Source organism: Papio anubis, chromosome 13, assembly GCF_008728515.1.
Source record: "Papio anubis isolate 15944 chromosome 13, Panubis1.0, whole genome shotgun sequence".
Lineage (NCBI taxonomy): Eukaryota > Metazoa > Chordata > Mammalia > Primates > Cercopithecidae > Papio > Papio anubis.
Window position 1 is genome coordinate 101,724,251 of NC_044988.1, and position 21,420 is coordinate 101,745,670.

General features: G+C 43.2%; 1 protein-coding gene across 5 annotated transcripts in view; it reads right to left on the reverse strand.

Annotated features, from left to right (window-relative positions):
* Positions 1-21,420, reverse strand: part of MED27 (mediator complex subunit 27) — a 217,978-nt gene that overhangs the window by 118,847 nt on the left and 77,711 nt on the right. The window lies entirely within an intron of this gene.

Sequence of the window (21,420 nt, forward strand, 5' to 3'; positions counted from 1 at the left end):
AACGGAGGCAAGCTGTACAGTTCTTCCTTCCTCAACTATTCCCAGGAGAAGGGGCTGCTAGTCCAAAACAGGAGGAGGAGCAGAAAGGGCTCATATAATTTACAACAGCCTGGGTGGTTGAAGCTGGTGTGCATCCGCAATAGCAGGAAGGCAACTTACTATATCAACACAATTGCAAAGCAAGGCTAGGAAATGGGGCAGGAGGCTACAGCCAGCCCTGTCACCCAGTCATCACAGGCCTAAGGCAGCAAGCAGAGCTCAGGGAGAGGGGGCACATGGCGGCCAAGGAGGCAACACACTCTCTAACAGTCCTCCAATTTCCAACCAGATTTGACAACTGACTCCACTTACTTCCTACTTTATTTTGAAGTGGCAGAGAAGGTAAGGGACTCCAGTCAAGAGGAAAGCACCTAGGGAAAGGCACTTACTACCCCTAGACCCTCCCCTGCCCTCCAGCCCGCCACGTATATGTTTCTATCAGCAGCAGTAGCAGCAGCGGTAGATACCACTTATCATGCACTTCCCATGTCCTTCCACGCTGGTAATCTGTTTCCCTCATGGCTCCCGGTGGAACACTTCCCAGTATTTATGCCCTTGTGTAGTCTCCTCCCCTTGAGTCTAGGACAGTCTTGTGACTTGCTATAAGAATAAAACATGGTAGAATTGACAAGGTGCCAGTTCCAGGCCTAAGCCTCAAGAATGCTTGGCAGCTTTTGCTTTCGCACTCTTAGGAGCCCTGAATTGCCACCTAAGAAGTTCAGCTCTTCTGCTCGAGATCACGTGCAGAGGCCACACGGAGAAGGAGGGGCCGTGAGGCAACAGGGAAAAAGAATCAGCTCCCAACCAACCACGCAACTGAATACAACTCCCTGAATGATCACAGAGAAGACCAGGAGTAGAATCACCTAGGTGGGCCAGACCAGACTACACAATCATGAGTAAATAAAATGTTTTGTTGTAAGTAGCCAAGTTTTGGCATGGTTTGCTATGAAGCAGACAATAAGTGATTCAACGTGTATGGCCTCATTTATTATCATGACTACTGATGAAGCAGATGCTGTTATCCCCATTTTACAGATGGGAAAACAGCAGACAATAACTTGGTCCACAGCTGCTGACGGGGAGGTGGATTTGAACCCAGTCGGTGGGACACTAGAGGTGGTCCTCTAAATTGGGGACCACCAAACATCTTCTTGAAGGCCCAGGGAGTAAATATCGTCAGCTTTTCTGGCTGCAGGATCTGCTGCAATGCCTGACCTCTGTGCATCTCGAGCTGCAGTACAAAAGCAGCCATATGCAATATGGAAATGAATGGGCAAGGCTGTGCTCAATAAAACTTTGTTTACAGAAACAGGTAGTAGGCCAGTGGGCCTTGGTTTGCCAATCACTGCTCTAGTCAGTGTTTTTCCAACTGTAATGATATTCACCACCTGAGGATTTTGTTAAAATATAGATTCGCATTCAGGAGGGTCTGCGACTCTGAGTTTCAGCAAGTTCCCAGGAGACCATGCTGCTGATCCACAGACCACACTTTCTGACTCAGGACACTCAGAAGTGCCTCATGTAATTAACGAGCACTTATTCTGTCCCAGGCATAATACTAACCACTTTCTATGCTTCCTTTAGTGAGAGGAAGCTTACAGTCATGTAAGTTTTATTTTTATCCCCATTTTACAGATGAGGAAAAGGATTAAAGAAGTCACCTGGGCCAGATCTCTTCATGAAGAAAGCTACCACGGATTTTCCCTCACTGCTTGGCTCCTGTTACTGGATTCGATATAACTTACTCTTCACATTTCAAGACCACCACACTTTAGAAGGAAAATTTTAAGACATGCATAAAAAACTTTAACGATGGCTAACCTGCCAAGCAAACTTTCTCAGTGTTTCGTCATTCTGCAAACTTTCCTGTCACTGAATAGGGAAGATGGTCCTTTTATTTCAGCAGCAGCTCCTATTTCAAAGGCTCCTGTAATTCTTTACAAAATTGGCTTTGACTTTGGTGAGAGACAAATGTATGGAAGCCTATTACTATATTAAACCTAGACTTCCCATCCAATCATTAACAATGAATATTTTTAGCATCTAAAAATGTGCATTTCAGACAGATATGTAAATATTTAGCACTATACTTTTGAGACAACCTTTCATTTTCAATTATGCAGAGGAGGTGTTTTCATTAATAGTCTAATTATATCGCATATTTTCATTCTACACAATATTTTGCTTCTATATTTGAAATAACTGAAATCATCTGTGCTAATATCCTAAATGGACATCTTAATAATTGAAATTAGCACATACTGTACCCCTCAAAATAATTTATAAAACAGGAATTACTGTTTACATTACACAACAGGGCAAAACCAGCCATGATCAGTAGCTTGGCTCCAGGTCACATATCAGGTGAAATTCCTCATGCGGCTCCAACTGATCCAGCTGTATTTAATCAGTCACTTTCTGACCTCTCATCTCAAGAGTAAGTCCAAGCCTTGGTGTTCACAGCCCCAACTTGTCTTTACCCCTTTATGTCACTGTTCCCCATCCTCTGGGTTGCTCTGTCTGAGACACCTACCCCAGAGACATACACAGCTAACTCCCTCCCCACATTTGCTCAGACATCACCATTTCAAGGCAGTCTCCCTAACCGTTCTTTTTAAAGTCACTGCCCACCTCCCACAAGCTCAGCCCTCCTGGCTCTTCACATCCCCCCCACTTTCCCCGACAGCACTAATCACCTCCTCACATTCTGTACACGACTTCTGATTGTTTGTCTTCCACACTCTCCGCTAGAATGTAAGTATCACAAGGGCAGGAGTCTGTTCACTCAAGTGCTCAGGGCTCCTAGAACAGTGCCTGCCATTTAGCAGGCACTCAGCTGACTATGAACTCAAGATCGACTTGTTTGCCAGGCACTGTTCTAGGCACTGGGGTTACAGCAGTGACCAGGACAAACAGGGTCCCTCCTTCACAGGGATTTGGGCCAAATAACAAAACAAAACACAAGATAATACACCCATAAGAGAACAGCAGAACAGAGCACTACAGGGATCATGAAAAGGTGTATGATACAAGGTGACTGGGGAAGCTACTTTAGGTTGGGTAGTCAGGGAAGGTCCCTCTGACGAGCTGACATTTCAGCTAAAAACTACAATAACGAGAAAGTATTTAAATCCTCCACATGCTTCTCTGATTTTCCGTCTTGCTGGTCTGCTGTGAACTCCTGAGGTGAGTCACAGTCCCTGTTTCTCTTGGTGCTTCCTGACATTTATACATTTATGCTGGTATTTTGAGCCTGGGACTGACCTGTCACGGCCTCACTGTGGACTTACATTCTGTCCTTATAAAGCTTCTCTTTGCAGTCATTTATACCATACGCCTTGAACTCAGCCTTATCTAGTATTTCTATTACAAGTCCAGTTTTCTTTTAGTTAGAAATACAGGATCTGTCTTTGTCTAATAGCTGTTTTATGTTGTACATAGCAGGGTTTTATTTTGGGGACAATCTGAGTCTTTTTCCTGTAGCAGATATTTATCTCATTGGTATTTATTGATACTACAGGTGTGTGGCCTAATTTGGTGGTCTTATGAGACTGTTTTGTTTTATCTTCTTTTATGTCTTATTTTATTTCATGTGTCCAGCTCCAGATGCTTGCTTTGGTTTGTCTTTTGCTTTGCGGACTCTAAGTCTTTACTGTTGTCTTCAGGGCTTTGGCATCTCCTTTCTTTTTAATGCTTTTAAGGATTTTCTTTCAAATTTTACATAATATACTAAAACCTCTATTTTTTAATGTTTAGATATATCTCTTGCTCCCAAATAAGATGAGAAAATTCATCATCCCAATCTCCTCATTCTATTTGCTTTGTGAATAGTTTTGCATTCCCATGTTTTATAACACAGTCAAGTGTCACATAACAACGTTCTGGTGAAACCGCATATATGACAGTGGTCCCGTAAGATTATAATGAAGCTGGAAAATTCCTATCACATAGTAGCCATGGTAATGTCACAGCACAACACATTACTTGTGTGTTTGTGGTTAAGCTGATGTCAACAAACCTACTGCACTGCCTGTCACATAGAAGCATAGCACATACAATTATGTACAGTACAGAGTGCTTGATAATGATAATAAATGACTGTTACTGGTTTATGGATTTACTGTACTATACTTTTAATTGTTGTTGTTGTTTTTTTTAGCATATACTCTTTCTACTTATTAAAAACAGTTGATTGTAAAACATCGTCAGGCAGGTCCTTCAGGAGGGATCCAGAAGAAGGCATTGTTATCATAGGAGATGACAGCTCTGTGCATCACTGCCCCTGAAGCCCTTCCACTGGGACAAAAAGTGAAGGTGGAAGACACTGATATGGACGATCCTGACCCTGCGTAGGCCTAGGCTAATGTGTGCATTTGTGTCTTTGGTGATAGCAAAAAAGTTTAAAAAGTAAAAAAATAAATAAATAAAATAAAACAAAAATAAAAAATAGAAAAAAGCTTTACAGAAGAAAAATATAAAGAAAATCCTTTTGTACAACTGTACAATGTATTTGTGTTTTAAGCTAAATGTCATTACAAAAGAATCAAAAAGTTAACAAAATGTGAAAGTTTATAAAGCGAAAAAGCAAGGTTAATTTACTAGGGAAGAAAAAATGTTCTTGGAGATTCAGTGTAGCTTAAGTGTACAGTGTCTGTAAAGTCTGCAGCAGTGTAGAGTAATACCCTACACCTTCACGTTCACTCACCAAGGCTCACTGACTCACCCAGAGCAACCTGTAGTCCTGCAAGCTCCATGCATGGTGAAGTCCCTGTTCGGGTGTACCATTTTCTATTTTTCTTTTTGGTTTGTTTGTTATAGAGGCAGAGTCTTGCTAGGTTGCCCAGGCTGGTTTTGAATTCCTGGCCTCAGATTGTAATCTTCCCACCTCAGCCTCTCAAATACTGGGATTACAGGCGTGAGCCACTGCACACAGCTCCATTTTTTACCTTTTACACAGTATTTTTACTATACATTTACTGTGTTTAGGTATGTTTAGATACATAAATACTTACCATTGTCTTACACTGCCTTTAGTACTCAGTACGGTACCATGCTGTAGAGGTTTGTGGCGTAGGAGTAATAGGCTACACCATATAGCCCAGGTGTGCCGTGGGCTCTACCATTTAGGTTTTTGTAAATATATGTTCGCACAATGATAGAAGAGTCTAACGATGCATGACTGTATTTACCTTCTGAAATATCATTCCTGACAATTACGTGGCCTTGGCTGTTTATTTAAACAGACCATTCACTTCACGATTTCTCATCAGAATGTAAGCTAATGAACCGTTACATCCCCAATGTCTCAAACGGGGATTGGCACATAACAGGCAGTCAATAAATATTTGCTGAATGAATGAACTGACTTTGCTGATCCCTTGACTCGCTGCATTTTGTCACTGAGTAGTTTTGAAAGAAAGGCTCGTGGGCCTTTCCTTGAGTTCATGGATTTTTTTTTTTTTTAAAAGAATACTGGCCGGGCGCGGTGGCTGAAGCCTGTAATCCCAGCACTTTGGGAGGCCGAGACGGGAGGATCACGAGGGCGGGAGATCGAGACCATCCTGGCTAACACGGTGAAACCCCGTCTCTACTAAAAAAATACAAAAAACTAGCCGGGCGAGGTGGCGGGCGCCTGTAGTCCCAGCTACTCGGGAGGCTGAGGCAGGAGAATGATGTAAACCTGGGAGATGGAGCTTGCAGTGAGCTGAGATCCGGCCACTGCACTCCAGCCTGGGCGACGGAGCGAGACTCCATCTCAAAAAAAAAAAAAAGAATACTACTGTCTTTCTACATAACAAAACTTGGTTCAGTATAAAATTATTGGGTAGGCCGGGGCGCGGTGGCTCAAGCCTGTAATCCCAGCACTTTGGGAGGCCGAGACGGGCGGATCATGAGGTCAGGAGATCGAGACCATCCTGGCTAACACGGTGAAACCCCGTCTCTACGAAAAAATACAAAAAAAAAAACTAGCCGGGTGAGGTGGCGGGCGCCTGTAGTCCCAGCTACTCGGGAGGCTGAGGCAGGAGAATGGCATGAACCCAGGAGGCGGAGCTTGCAGTGAGCTGAGATCCGGCCACTGCACTCCAGCCTGGGCGACAGAGCAAGACTCCGTCTCATAAAAATAAAAAATAAAAAATAAATAAATAAATAAAATTATTGGGTCAAACTTTCCCCCCAAATTTTGTACTGCTCCACTGCCTCCGGGTATTCAATGACAGCTGTGGAAATAATCTGAGATCATGATTCCTGTAATCTTCTGTGATAACTTCCCTAGATGCACGTTCTCAAAGAAGTTAAGTCCCTTCCTGTGACTAATGCTGTGTGTCTTTTACTAGTTTTAACTTCTTTTTTGTTTCTTTTACTAAGTGTATGGACAGGAAGATTTCAGAGTCTGGGGTAACTCTGCCATCTAACAGAAAGTCTCCAGAGTATCTGTAGATGGTGATGTAGAGTATCTGTAGATGTGGTGGTGAGGAGGGTCAGAAGTCTCATGCGATGTGATGTGTCCTCAAAGTAGCAAAGTGGAGTCATTTACTCAGTGGGGACAGGGGGAATGGTGGGAATGTGGACAAGCAGGATCTTGAGCTCTTTCCAAGGCTGCATAAAACTGAGAGAAACTTCATTCTATGTAGAGTCTGTCTTAAAGAAATCACTCTCTCTCACTAAATAATCACACCTGACAATGCAAGAGATCAAACTGTTATTCAAATGATATTAAGTCAGTCTTTAAGGTATTTCAAAAGGCATTCTTATTTTCTTGCAAATTTCCTCAATTTTCTGTCTCCTCTTGCTTTCTATTTACATTATCTTAGCTGTCAGAAGGACAATATTTTGACACAATAACAGGCAATTAAAATGCTATGGGCAGTCATGAAGAATTATGCGTGAAATTGGTCCTCTCCCTGCTAGAACAGGTACAAGAAAACCTCATTAATTCCACTGGGGCAGTGGGGAAAGCAGTCAACTAGGAACCAGGACACTGGGGATGGTCCCTGGTTCCTCTCTTAGTTGGGGCGGCTGGCCCTCTCTGGGCCTCAGAGTCTCCAGTTCCACAAAGAGAGTATGCTCCAAGGTCCAATGCAGCAAAAACGGTCTGAAAAGGTCACGGTTTGTGTCCATTAAGACAAGGACTGGTTCAGGTGATTTTTAGGTTTATAGCTTTTAAAAATGTGAGCTAGGAAAATCATTTCTGTAAATACAGCAGTCAAAAAGAAAATCATGGTATTAAAAACCGAAAATTGTGAGCTCTTTTGCCTTTTTCAAAATTTGCTACAGCATAGTGGCTACTTAATCTTTTTAATTTCAGAAAACGACATGATATTGAGAAATAGTCTTTGTTAGCTACTTAGCCATGCTTGTCTACAAAGGAATAGTTATTAATGTATCGGTGGTACCTATTCATTAAAGGAGCCATTTATTCTGGCTCTCGCCATTCGAAAAATAAAAAAAAGAAGCCATTTACAGCTGACCCTTGAACAATGCGGGTCTGAACCGCATGGGTCCACTTACACTCAGATTTTCTTCTGCCTCTGCTACCCCAGAGGCAGCAAGACCAACCCCTTCTTCCTCCTCAATATGAAGACAATGGAGATGAAGACTTTTATGAGGATCCATTTCCACTGAATGAATAGTAGATGTATTTCCTCTTCCTTATGATTTTCTTAGTTTTCTTTTCTCTGGCTTACTTTATTGTTAGGAACACAGTATATAATACATAGAACATACAAAACATGTGTTAATCAACTCCTTTGCTTTTTTTTGGGGGGGGGTTGGGAGGGGGACCAGGGTCTTGCTAACTCAGGCTGGTCTCTAACTCCTGGGCTCAACCTTCCCCCTTTGGCCTCCCAAGGAACTGGGATAACAGGCATGCAGTGCTGCACCCAGCTAATTGACTGTTTTTGTTATCAGAAAAGCTTCTGGTCAACAGTAGAACAGTAGACTATTAGCAGTTAAATTTGTGGGGAGTTAAAAGTTATATGTGGATTTTTGGTTGTGCGAGGGTGAGCACCTCCAACCCCTGCATTGTTCAAAGGTCAACTGTACTTTGCAAACCTAGTTCTTTTTTACATTTTACTTTCAGTTCCGGGATACAAGTGCAGAACATGTAGGTGTGTTACACAGGTACACGTCTGCCATGGTGGCTTGCTGCACCTATCAACCTGTCATCTAGGCAAACCCAGTTCTGAAGGAGGATCTTCAGAAGTGTGGAGAGAGAAATGGTGTTAGATGTTAAAATATTCATGATCTCACTTAAACTTTATAACTACTACAAGGTATAAATATTATTATCCCCATTTGTGGATGAAGAAACTAAGGATTATAGCATTATATAAGTAGCTGGCGAATGCTAGAAAAGAACATATTTATAACACTTTGAAAAGATCCCACTATTCAGGCTTCCTCTTAGAAAACAAGCTAGGAAACAGGTCTGGTTCTAACAGTTTGCCTAGAACTTCCCTTTCAGGACCACAGCAGGAGCCTAGGACTTCTCCTAACCTTTTATTCCATGAAAACGTGTCTTGAGAGGCCTCAGCAGTAGGTTCTGCGGCTGCTGGACAGGGTCTGATATTACCGGCTTTGTAGGTAAGATATATGTATTACTTTTTTAATTGTGGTAAAATACCTGTAACATAATATTTACCATTCTAACCGTTTTAAAAAATTGTTTAAAAAACACATAAACCAGTTACCATCTTAACCATTTTTAAACACGCAATTCACTGGTATCAAGTAGATTCATACTGTTGTGAAACCAGTTGTATTATTTTTAATTTAACTCTATTATGGAAATGTTCAAACATATCCGAGTAGAGAGAACCATACAATAAACTTTTGTGAGCCAGCTCTAGCAATTATCCATGTTGCCATCCTGTTTCATGTATCCCTCCCCTCCACATAAACATACTTTAAAAAAAAAAAAAAAGGAACAGTGCAAATCCTGACATCACTATCAATTCGCCTGTAACCTACAGCTATGATATAGCTGTACTCAAACACCTGCCGTTAGGAAGCAATGTATTTACCTGGCAAGTCACTGGGCCAGCAGAGCCTTGCTCAAAATACCATGCTATTGACTATGTACTAGTTAAAATCTAACTTCAGCCTGCAACCAAGGCATTCCAAATTCAGCCACTATCCTCCTATACTGCAGCTTACACACCACCTGGGCTGTTCACTATGGTTCCCCCGCACACAGAACCTGCCCCACTTTAGATCCTTCCCAGACAGTGCTTCCCTGGCCCACCCCACCACTGCTTCCCCACAGCTTCTCTGTTTACTGAAAGTCTTTGCTTCCTTCAAAGTCCAGCTCCCATCTTGTCTGTGAAGGGTCAGGGCCCTTAACAATGGTTTTTCTTCCCATGACTGAGCCCACAGATGCCATGTAATAAATACCTGAGGCTCATCTCCATCAATTTAGTGACGCTCCGAGGAGTCAACCCCTCTGGAACGTTCCTTCATTTTCTGTTTTATCTATGAGCTCTACCCGAATTGTCTCTCTCTCACCAACTCTGAGGTCCTTGCCCTGGGGTCCTGAAATTGCACGTGCTATTTCTATGTTCACAAAAACTATCACTGCCATGAGGGCAGAGATTTGTTTTGTTGTGCAGGCCCAGATCCCTAGTGCCTGGAAGAGTACTCAGAACACTCATTCTGCAATCATCCCAGAGTGTTTATGGAGCATCCTCAAATACGATGTTCAGAACCACTGATCCAGTCCTTTTGAACTTGTGCGTGGCTTGCACAGCCCATCTGGCCAATGATTTCAGTGTCACCCCAGGAGAATGTGGTCTCTCAGTTTGCCCTTGACTCCATGCTCCGCATCCTGAAAACCAGTCTTGTCCCAGGAATGTGGGTTCTGACCAGATCTAGGATTCCCATTAGTGCAGCAGCTCTGGCTGAATCGCACCTCCTGGAGGACTGCAGCTCGCAATAATCTCATGGCCCACCTCTATGCAAATCACCAGGAACAGTATTCTCTCCTCATAGTCAAGGGCACATAACACTGTGCATTAATCAGACATGCAACGGGAAATCCATAACACTTGTAATCAATTCATTAATCAATGTAATTGGCATTACAGGGGTAGGGTACAATGAGAAATCTGGGGGGTTCTTGCTAAAAGACAGGACTAGCTATGCTAAAGAGTGGAACATAGTGAGTCCCATCTTTTAAAGCATAACCGAGAGCACTAAAACAAGAGACTGTTTTCCCTTCCAAGACAACCTTGACGGTTTCTCATAGCTGCTGCTTATACCCATGTATCTTTGAGGCAGCCATACAAAACAACAGACACTTGCTATGTTAAAGTACAGCTGTGTTTCAAAAAATGCAAGTGCCATCAGGGACCTAAATGCACCAGTTGACAGAGAAATACCCTCAGATACAACTGCTCAGAACTTAATTTTAAAGCAGAGTTATTATTTCTATATTCTCTAACCAAGCCAGGAATCCCTTAGAAAATAGATAGGAACATTCTAATTTCATTAGTTGCTGTAGAAATTCAAAGCCTCTATTTTTCATCCCACTATTAGAAGCAAGAAAAACACCTTTAGCAATTATCCCTGCCCACATCCTACAAAGATCTGAACCAAACTCAGTCACAGTAACAGGCAAATCTTTACTGAGCGCTGTAAATGATCCATCCTCTCATAAAGTTGTGATATTTTTAATCTAATTTCCTGTTTTAAGGCACCACACTTAACATACATAAATTAACAATTTTTCAAAATTAAAATACTATAAAACACAAAACAAAATATATAGCATGAAATTTAATTTTTCTTCGAAGGTTCAGGAAGGAACTAATAGTTTTTGGTGTCTTGGAGACATCAACTATTTGTTTATTTGTTCATTTATTTATTTTAGATGGAGTCTTGCTCTGTCGCCCAGGCTGGAGTGCAGTGGCACAATCTCAGCTCATCGCAATCTCCACCCCCAAGGTTCAAGCGGTTCTCCTGCCTCGGCCTCACGAGTAGCTGGGACTACAGGCGCCCGCCACCACATCCAGCTAAGTTTTTGTATTTTTAGTAGAGATGGGATTTTACCATGTTAGCCAGGATGGTCTCCATTTCCTGACCTCGTGATTCGCCTGCCTCAGCCTCCCAAAGTGCTGGGATTACAGGTGTGAGCCACCGCGCTCAGCCACATCAATTATTAATAACTAAGACATTTACCCAAAATGACTGTCAACTGACCTTTGTGTAAGTTCATCTAGTGACATCTGTTAGGACATTTCATTATCTTTCAATGCTCAATTCCCATATTATTTGGAAAGAAAACAATGTCCTTCCATGTGTAAGAAATATGAGAGCATGTGTGCACAGTGGAAAATATCCATGTTGATTAGAGGCGACATAATTTTATCTCAGTTTGAACCAATGAGAAAAAAAGGAAAGGAAAGCCTTGTTATCATTTCTATCACCATTAACAGAATCTTTCTTTCGAGATGTGGACACGGAAAACATCTCAATGCAAACAGGGATAAAAATCTACAAAATTCTCATCTGTCGATATTGCATCTCTTTTGGTACCTTCATTCATTTATTCGTTGAGTTGGGAGTCTCACTCTGTTGCCCAGGCGGGAGTGTAGTGGCGTGATCACAGCTCACTGCAACCTCGACCTCCTGGGCTCAAAGGATCCTCCCTCCTCAGGCTCCTGAGAGGCTGGGACTAGAGGCACGTGCCACAACATCCTGCTATTTTAAAAAAAATTTTTGTAGAGATGGGGATCTAACTATATTGACCCGGCTACTTTTGAATTCCTGGCCTCAAGCAATCCTCCCGCTGTGGCCTCTCAAAGAGCTGGGTTACAGGTATGAGCCACTGCACCTGGCCCAGTACCTACTTTTAAAGAGGAATGCACACATTCATATAAAAGATAACTCTTCAGAGCCCATCTGCCCCATAAGCCTTCCTTCTTGCCCCTTGCTGGAATCACTGAGAAACTCACCACCCGCAATATTCAACTGGGACATACTACTGCCACTCTAAACAACAATAATTATAATACACAAGCAGCTAGCACCTACTGAGTGATCGCCGTATCATAAATACGGTACTCTCATTCCATTATTATCCCCATTTGACAAATGAGAACATTAAGGGTGAGAGGGTTTGAGTAAGATGCCCCGAGGCACACAGATGGCGTATGGGTGACCCGGATTCAAGCCCTGAAATCTCACTCCAGAACCTGCTCGTTTAGCCTATACATCTTTATTTTCATACGCAGGATGTTCCAAATCCCCAGCTTGACTATAAATTCCTGAGAACAAGGGCTCTCTGTATTTCTAATCTACCACTGTGCCTTACCTAAATCTGCTGGATAAATAACACCATAGTTTAACATCAGTTGTTATTCATATATATATTTTTTTAATTCAAGTTTTTCCTTACAGACCCTTATTTACCATGTTGAAAGGTTGTACCAAAAAGAATACTAGGGGAAGGGGGAGAACTGAATACAAGTATTCTTGATCTTAGCCATCCAACAACAGTATCGCAGCCGAGGACGAAAGAGGGTGGGAGACACAGAGACGTCTGCTCAGCTCCCCTCAGGAATGCTGCCCAGCTGTGGGAGGACAGTCAACACGTGGGCGCCAGCTGTTGGCTCACACAGGGTCAGCGTCAGCTGCAGAGAGCCACTTCTTAGAGTTAACACCAATTCTCAGAGACCTGAGGCTTAATCATGTCCCCGTTCTGAGTAGGGGCACATGGGGAGCAGGTAATAAATGGAGCCCTGGCCAAGGTCTAGTTTACGGTGGGTCCATCCGCTGGGTCCGCAGACCCATCTCATCATGTCTAATTGAGACCGACATACAGCAGGTCCTCGAACAATGCTTTGTTCAACACATTTCGTTAACATCGATGAGAGGAAAAAAATCCATTCCCAGCTGGGGCCACTGTCTGTGTGGGGTCTGCAGGCTCTCCCCATATCTGTGTGGGTCTTCTCTGTGCACTCTGATTTCCTCCTACATCCCGAAGACACGCACGTTAGGTGAACTGGTGTATTTAAATTGTCCCAGTCTGAGTGGGTGTGTGTGAGTGTGCCCTGTGATGGGATGGCGTCCTATCCACGGTTAGTTTCTGCCTGGCACCCTAAGCTGCTGGGATAGCTGCCAGCCATCCAAGGCCCTAAAATGGAATAAGTAGGTAAATAATTATCTTGTTTCTATTAATCTTTCTTAAAGGTATGTATAGCTCACATTTACTTCAATGTTTAATATCAGAAGTATTTTGGTCTTTATTTAGAAGTTTGGTGATGTTTTGCTGTAGGAACTTAACTCTTGTTACTTCAATTAGCCTAGGGTAAAATTAGTTTTGTTATACATTGTTTTGCTTCAAGTCGCAATTCCCAGGAACCTATCGATGATGCTAAATGAGAACTTACTGTATTTGACAATTTCTACAACCACCACATTAGGTCCTTGGTCAATGGGGTAAGATCCACCAGAGTAGGGAAGGCCGAATGGAAGTCTCTGATACACCCTGCTTCTGCACTGCCTCCTCTACCCCCAATAGTGCATTAAAGACCAATATTGCATCCCAGGGCAATGGCAGAGATTAGTGCCACCTTGAAGGGTCTGAAGGACACAGGGGGCAGTGGTCCCACTTTATGTCTGTTTCATTTACCAGCCTGACCCATGCAGAAACCTGATGAATCCCAGAGGACTGCAGACCTCTGCGAGCTCAATCAGGCAGGGAGCCCTGATCGCCACCACAGTGTCAGATGTGGCATCTTTGCTAGAGCAGAACAATATGGCCTCAGGTCATACAAAGCCACTGATTTAGTGAAAGCCTTTTTTTATATCCCAGTCAAAAACAAGACTCAGGAACAGTTCATATTTCCATGAAATAGACATAGACAACAATATACACTTAGAGTTCTGACTTAGGGCAAGTTCTCCTGCCCTCTGTTATAATATATAATACCCATCTCAGTAGTCCCAGTGGCCTTCCCCTAGCTCATGCCTGTGGTTGCCTGGGGGAATCCTACATGAGCATAAGGAGGAAGCGGGAAATGTCCAAGCTTGGTTTACAGACCAGTCACTCTGGCATGTGAATAAAAGCCAAAAATCCATGGCAGCTGCATTACAAACTCACTTGGGGTGACAGAAAAGACAGCTGTGAGGGGAAAGCCTCCCAAAGAGTAGGGCTTCAAGCAGTGCCCTTTATATGGGAAAAGCATCAGCTCAAGGTCAGACTACAGGAAGACTCAAGGGCAGCAGTGAGTGGTCTGCTCAGATTGTCAAGGTCCTAGAAGGAAAAAGATTGGAAAATCAGGACAAGAAAGTATGAGGTATGGATATGTACGTGGGCATTTGGGGAGGGGACACGAAGGGTAGAAAAGCTTTGTGCCATGTGTCATCACCCACCATGGAAAAGGCATTAAACAACCAAGCAGAAAAGCGACCCAAGCATTTGCAATCGGCCATCCCATTGTTAGCATGATAGACCCATGAATAAAGTGGCCACAGTGACAGAGATGGACCCAACAGCATGGACTTGCACTTATTAAAGCTGATCTAGTTGCTAATGTCAAAAAAATATCCCATCTACCAATGACAGAGACCATATCAAGTTCCCAAAATGGCACTATTCCTCAAGGAGCCCAACCATCGACTAGGTGCAAGTTAATGGACTCCTTCTATCTTGGAAGGCCAGATATTTGTCCAACAGAAATAGATATGCCTTCCAACTGAGGGTTTGCCCTTCTGACTCACGGGGCCTGAGTCAGCACCACCATCCAAGGGCTTAGTGACAATCTTTGAACCTCCAGCACTGGATCCCACACCATATTATATCAAAGCAAGGAACCCACTTTCTGTAGCAGGCCCTTGATCATGGAATCCACTGATCACATCACATACTACCACCCAGCAGACGTGGTCTACCTGCTGAAGGCACAGCTGAAGCACCAGCTTGGAGGCACTGCTCTGCAAAGATGGGGCACCATCCTGCAGGATGCAGTATATGCATTGAATCAAAGACCTTTCTATGGTGCTCTCCCCTAATAGGAAGAATACTTGGGTCTGGGAGTCAAGCGGAGGAAGCAGGAGTGTCCTCTACACTCCATAATTCCTGATATCCCATGGTAGACTTCAAGCATCCCCTTTCCAGAACTCCGGGCTTTGCAGAGTTAAGGATCCTGGTCTGCAAAGCCCAAGTCTAGATCCCCACATTTTTGCCTGGGAATGGCAGGAATCTCACTGCATTATAAGCTATGGCTGCCACCTGGGCACTTTGGGCTCCAGGTCCAGGGACCAGTAGTCAAAAAGAAGAGTCATCATCCATCTTGCCAAACTGGTTCTGCTCATAAGAAGCAGGGGTTGCTGTTATAGAATGAAAGCAGAGACAAATATTGTGGAGCCGGGGTACCCCTGGATACTCGCTTGCTCAATTTTGACCATGAATGAAGACATAGCAACCCTGGCCTGAGAAGGGCACTGTGATGAGGGGCTCAGACCTGCCAGGGATGAAGTGCTGGGTCTTGCCACTGGGGGAGCCACTGGAGCCAGCAGAGGTCCCAGCTAAGGGTGAGCCAAATCTGGAATGGATGTCCAAGGAGAGAGAGAACGAGACTAACTGCAGAGGTGGAGGATATAGTTGATCTTGATCCCACGAAGCTTCTAAGCTCTCCCTCAGGAAGGGAGGCCCCATTGGACTCCTGGAGGAGCAGCTCCTCAAATGTACATAGCAGAATTGTAGAAGTAGAACTGAGCAACACAGGGTAGCTGAGAAGACACGGAGATGCAGTGATACAGAAGTGTCTGGCAGCGAAGAACACAGCACAGTTGGCTCTTGAACAACATGAGTTTGAACCACACAGGTCCATTTAAATATTGAGATTTTCTTCCACCTCTGCTACCCCTGAGACAGCAAGACCAACCTCCTCCTCCGTACTCTACTCAGCATGAAGACAATGAGGATGAAGACCTTTATGGGGATCCACTCCCACCTAATGAACAGTAAATACATTTTCACTTCCTTATGATTTTCCTCATAACATATTCTTTTCTCTAAAGTATTTTATTGTAAGAATACAGTATATAATACATACAACCTACAAAATATGTGTTAGCTATGCTATCGGTAAGGCTGTTAGTAGTTAAGCTTTTGGGGAGTCAAAAGTCATGCTCATTTTTGACTATGGTGGGGGGTGGGTACCCCTAACGCTGTGTTGTTTAAGGGTCAGCTGTAGTTTAATAGTTGGTATTCATTGTAAACAATAAAATTAAAATTAAAAGCCAAGATTTTCTCCTCTGTAAGCCCTTATCTTATCATGTTGAAAGGTTGTACAAATCTGCCACTTCAGGAGAATAAAGAATTAGCTTCCAGCATGCTGGAGCTTAGCCAGCTAGTAATAGTATCACAGCTGATAAAGATCAGGGTAGACAAGGAGATGCAATGGCAGATCCTCTCCCAGGAAGAACCTGCGGCCTGGCTACGGGACAGCGATCGGCATACAGCCTCCAGCTATCGACACGTTCAGGATCAGCCTGTGCTGCAGACAGCTATCTCACCGAGGTCACAGCCTTCCTGGAGCCACCTGCCTATGGTGACTGAGTGAGGCAGGGGTACAAAGGCCCAGTCTTTCAGCCAACACAGGACAAGGCAGGTAACCCTGCTGCAGAGATCCCCTGAGTGGACCGAGGCATTGCCAGCCCTGCACTGCAGGCTGCCATCTCCCCCAGCAGTCCTGCTTCCTCCCACTTTCTTTCACAGGGGGTGATCCCAAATAAATATACTGCAGCCCAACTCCAACTCAACCTCGGCTTCCTGAGAACCGAATTCTCTGCCTTGTACTACAGCTGAGACATGCAGATGCCGGGTTCTCTGTAGCCGGGTTTGAATCCCAGTCCCAGCACTTCCCAGCCAGGAGGCTCCAGACAAGGTGGGAGCTTCGGTGTTGGCCTCTGTAAAGCTGAGGAGAGTAACGGTACCTCTCAAAGGACAGGGTTCAAACTACATGAGTGCCCTGTGCGGTGGCTTTCATTATTAACCAGTCCGATGGTGTTCCTTCCCTCACTGTAGAATGCTTTGGTTGGTGATCTCTCATCTAATTTCTTTGAACTCTGAGTCTATAAATCTGGGCTCATTTGTAGAACAGAAATATCCGTTCCCATTGGCTGATCAAGTCTTGCTGCTCTGCCAAGAAGCACTGCTAACAGGGCAGAGTTCCAGGGCCACAGGAGCACCGAAGCAGAAAGCTCTAATTCTTAGCACACAAGTGCTGAAACCATCCCCTCCATTTGCAAAGAACCAGAAGGAATGGGCAAGGTTCACACGCAAGTCTCAGAAACAAAAAGGGAAGCAGCGCACTTGGGGAGAGCTACGAACAGCAAAATGGGGTAGTGATTCCATAATACCACTCAAAAGCATCCTCTTAAAAAAAAAAAGACACAGTTTTTATATCTTGCTTTTTTTTTTCCCTTCCTCCTGCATTGGCCCCTCCCTCTCCTCCAAGAAGAGAAGACAGCGGTAGATTATCAGTGGGAGCGTCACAGGAGCCGGGAAACTAAGAGGCTCCAGGCCTGGATCTGTTACTAAAAAGTCTCAGAACTCGTTGGAGAAAAACGCTTCACTTATCTGCATCCTTATTTCCTTCACCATGAAATGAGGGTGGAAAGGCGATACCTTCTGGCTTTTCCAGGTCTGGGTTTTCACGACGCTGTAAATACTATCCAACGATATCAGAGGTTCCTTAGGGGTGAGGGCAATGCCATCTACTGTCTAAATGCCTACTCAATAAACTACACTGAATTAATTAGTCATAGGAGACCTTTAAATTCTAAGTGTTCCTTTGTTTACAATTAAAAAGTGTAAGAAGTATTAATAAGGAAAAAGAATGGTGGAGGGAGATCTGTACAAATCAATCCTAGCCCCACATTTGATGTGTAAAGTCAGGTCCTGGTCAAGCCATACTTGGGAGGCACATCCATGTTAACTGACAGGAAGAAGGAGGGAAAAGGAAATTGATGGCTTTGATTTACTTAATGTATTTACTTAATTTCAATTGTTTTATTTTTTCCACAGTGCCCAAGTCCACCAAAAAAAAAAAAACAAAACAAAAAACTAAATCTATTTTGTTACCTGTCAAATAGGAAAATGACAGCTTTCTAGAGCAATTGTGCCTGGGATTCATGCTAGCTTAAGGAGCTGATAAAATATGAAACAAAAATTTGAGACTGTGAGAGACTTCTAAGGAAAGCTTTGGAACACTGTGATGCCCCAACGTTTCTTCTCTGGGGACATTAAGTACCCAGCAAATCGAACTCCCTCTGTGGGGACCTGGGGAAGCTGCAAAGAAACAGTTCCATTCCTTTAAAAGATATACCTGGGGAATATCTTTGCCGGAGCCCCAAAACAGCAGGGTAAAAGACAGTTGGAGGATGACGAGAAGTTTCAGCTCAACAATCCATAATGAACTCTATCTATGGGCTGGGTCCACTAAAAAATTCCCAAAGCTGGTCCTGTCCTATCATGATGTGTCCATCAATATCAGAGACTAGAGTCTTTTGTAAGTTTCACGTGAGACCCAAGTCTGGTAAAGTCTCTTGGTGTGGTTACTGAAGGGTTAAAGACAAGGTTTCTAAGGGACAAAGATGAATGGGAAAATGGGGATCATCTTGGCATTGACCCCAGAAGAAGGGCCTTCTTCTGGATCCAAAAGGCCTCTTTGCTGGTCTCCAAGGTACACTGCAAGCTCCTTAAGGGAAGGTTATTCATCACTGAATACCAGCACCAAACACTGTAGACATTAGATTTTATTTACTGAATTGCAAAAATGAATAAAAAGCATAGTGCAAATAAAATAACAATTACAGATAAAGAAGAGCAAGAATCTAGACTTCAATGCTTCAAAGATAAGTTTTTCTACCAAAAGAAAATAAAAAATCAGGACAAACTAATTAAAAGCCTGTCAAAAGCACCAACTCCAGTTCCACAGCTATCACATCTGTACAGGAAAGGAGGTGACAAGGTTAAGAAACACTATGAAACTCTCAAGCAAAACTTGGAGTGTTTGGACTCCTTGGTGTTCCAGCCCACAACTACTGTTTTCTCTGAATTCCCCACAGCAACTGGTGGAATGATGAACAGACAGTGGCTATCCAAAGGACACTCACCAATCAATCAATACAAAATTGATCTAAGAGAGGCTCTATATTAAGGCATTTTCAAAGCCATGAAAAGAAATTCTGAAAACCTGTATTTCTCAAAAGTAAAATCACTTTTGATCAAAAGTAAAATCACTTTTGAGAAATACAGGTTTTCAGAATTTCCTTTCACGGAAATAAAGCCTTAGCCTTTTTCTGCACTTCACCAAAGATACACGGATGGCAAATAAGCACATGAGAACATGCTCACCACCATTACTCATTACGGAAATGCATGTGAAACCACAATGAGATACCACTGCATACCTGTTAGAATGTCTAAACATTAAAAAGACGGACAATGTCAAGTGTTGGTGGAAGCGCAGCAACTGGAACTCTCATACCCTGCTGGTGGGAAGGTAAAAATGACACAACCTTTTGAAAAACAACTTGGCAGTATCTTTAAAAAAGTTAAACACACACCTACCATATGACCTAGCTATTGTACTCCTCAATATTTACCCAAGAGAAAAGAAAGCACGTGTCCACACAAAGACTAGTACATGAATGTTCATACTGGCTTTATTAATGGCCAAAGCAACCCAGTTGTCCATCAACAGATAAATGGATAAACAAACTGCCGTATATCCAAGCGGTGGAATACTATACAGCAGTAATAAGAAATAATCTACTGATCCACGCAACGATATGGATGAATCTCAAAATGACTATGCTGAGTAGAAAAGTCAGATTAAAAAAAAAAAATTTTATTTTAGAGATAGGGTCTCACTATGTTGTCTTGAACTCCTGGGCTCAAAAGATCCTTCTGCCTCTGCCTCCCAAAGTGCTTAGATTACAGGCGTGAGCTACCACACCTAGCCAAAGCAGATAAACAAACAAACAAAAAAACAGTATATGCTAGGCCATCTCTACAAAAAACTTAAAAATTAGTCAGGTGTGGTGACACACACCTGTAGTCTCAGCTACTTGGGAGGCCGAGGCAGGAGGATCACTTGAGCCCAGGAGTTTGCAGCTGCAGTGAGCTATGATCACACCACTGCACTCCAGTCGGGGCGACAAAGCAAGATCCTGCCTCAAAGAAAAAAAAAGAAAAAAAAAAGTATATGCTGTAGAGTTCCTCTAATACGACTTCTAGAAAACGCAAACTAATCTATAGTGACAAAAAGCAGATCACTGGTTGCCTGGGGTGAGGGTAAATGATAAAAAGGAATGATAAAAGGGCATGAGGAAATTTTCAGGGTAAGAAATATGTTCATTGTCTTGATTATGTTGAGTAAGGTGATCGTTTCAAAGGTATATACATGTGTCACAATTTGTACACTTTAAACAGGTATAATTGATTATATTTTTGTAGCCTCAAATAAAGCTGAAAAAATATAGCTATAAAGGAAAAAAGAATATACATCAGATCACAATAAACTGTATACTTCTGATTTACATAAATGACAATGCAATATGCTTAGTCACAGATACCAATTTAACTAGAAGGATCAAACCACTATTATAATATGAAATAATATATTCAAAAGAAAAAAAGCAAAAAATCACCAGCCTATCTTTTTCTGTGGATCTGAGCATCATACGCTAAAACAGGTCAGGAAAACGATTGGTATTGATAATACCAGATACATTCCCAGAGCTGATGAGGAAGTAACAAAGTTAGGATCCACCTTCTTCTAAGTTCCAAATTCCAGCAGGTTCCCATCTGTGGCCTTGAACAAGTCAGCTCTGCCAACATTCCCCCTATAATGCTCGTTTCCCTTGTGGTATAGATGCTCTGACAACTCTTGGCCCAGAGACCTCCATCTCTGGAGCATTCCTTGCACCCCTTCTGGAGCAGTGATTCTGAGTCTCAGCTGCATGTGGGAATCATCCTGGGAGCTGCTTAAAAATATGGATGACTTGGGCCTCTTCCCGAAAACAATTCCCCCTAAGATTCTAATGTGTAGCTAGGGCTGGGAGTCCCTGTTCCAAAGTCCCCCTTACCTCTAGAGCAAAGCTGTGGCCCCGCATCAGCTGGCTGGTCCCCGCATCAGCTGGCCGGTCCCCGCATTAGCTGGCTGGTCCCTTTAATTGGCAGCCCATTATAGTCTACTACTACTACTCAGCTGTCAGATGTATCTACAGTGAGGCCTGGCCCTGACCACTTCTCCAAAGGGCCAGCAGGCCCTGAGCTCAGAGATTAATTGAGGTTTACAAACACATTTGGTACCCATCCCCCTCACCACTGCCTCCAAACACAAAGAATGTCCAGTTCTTTCC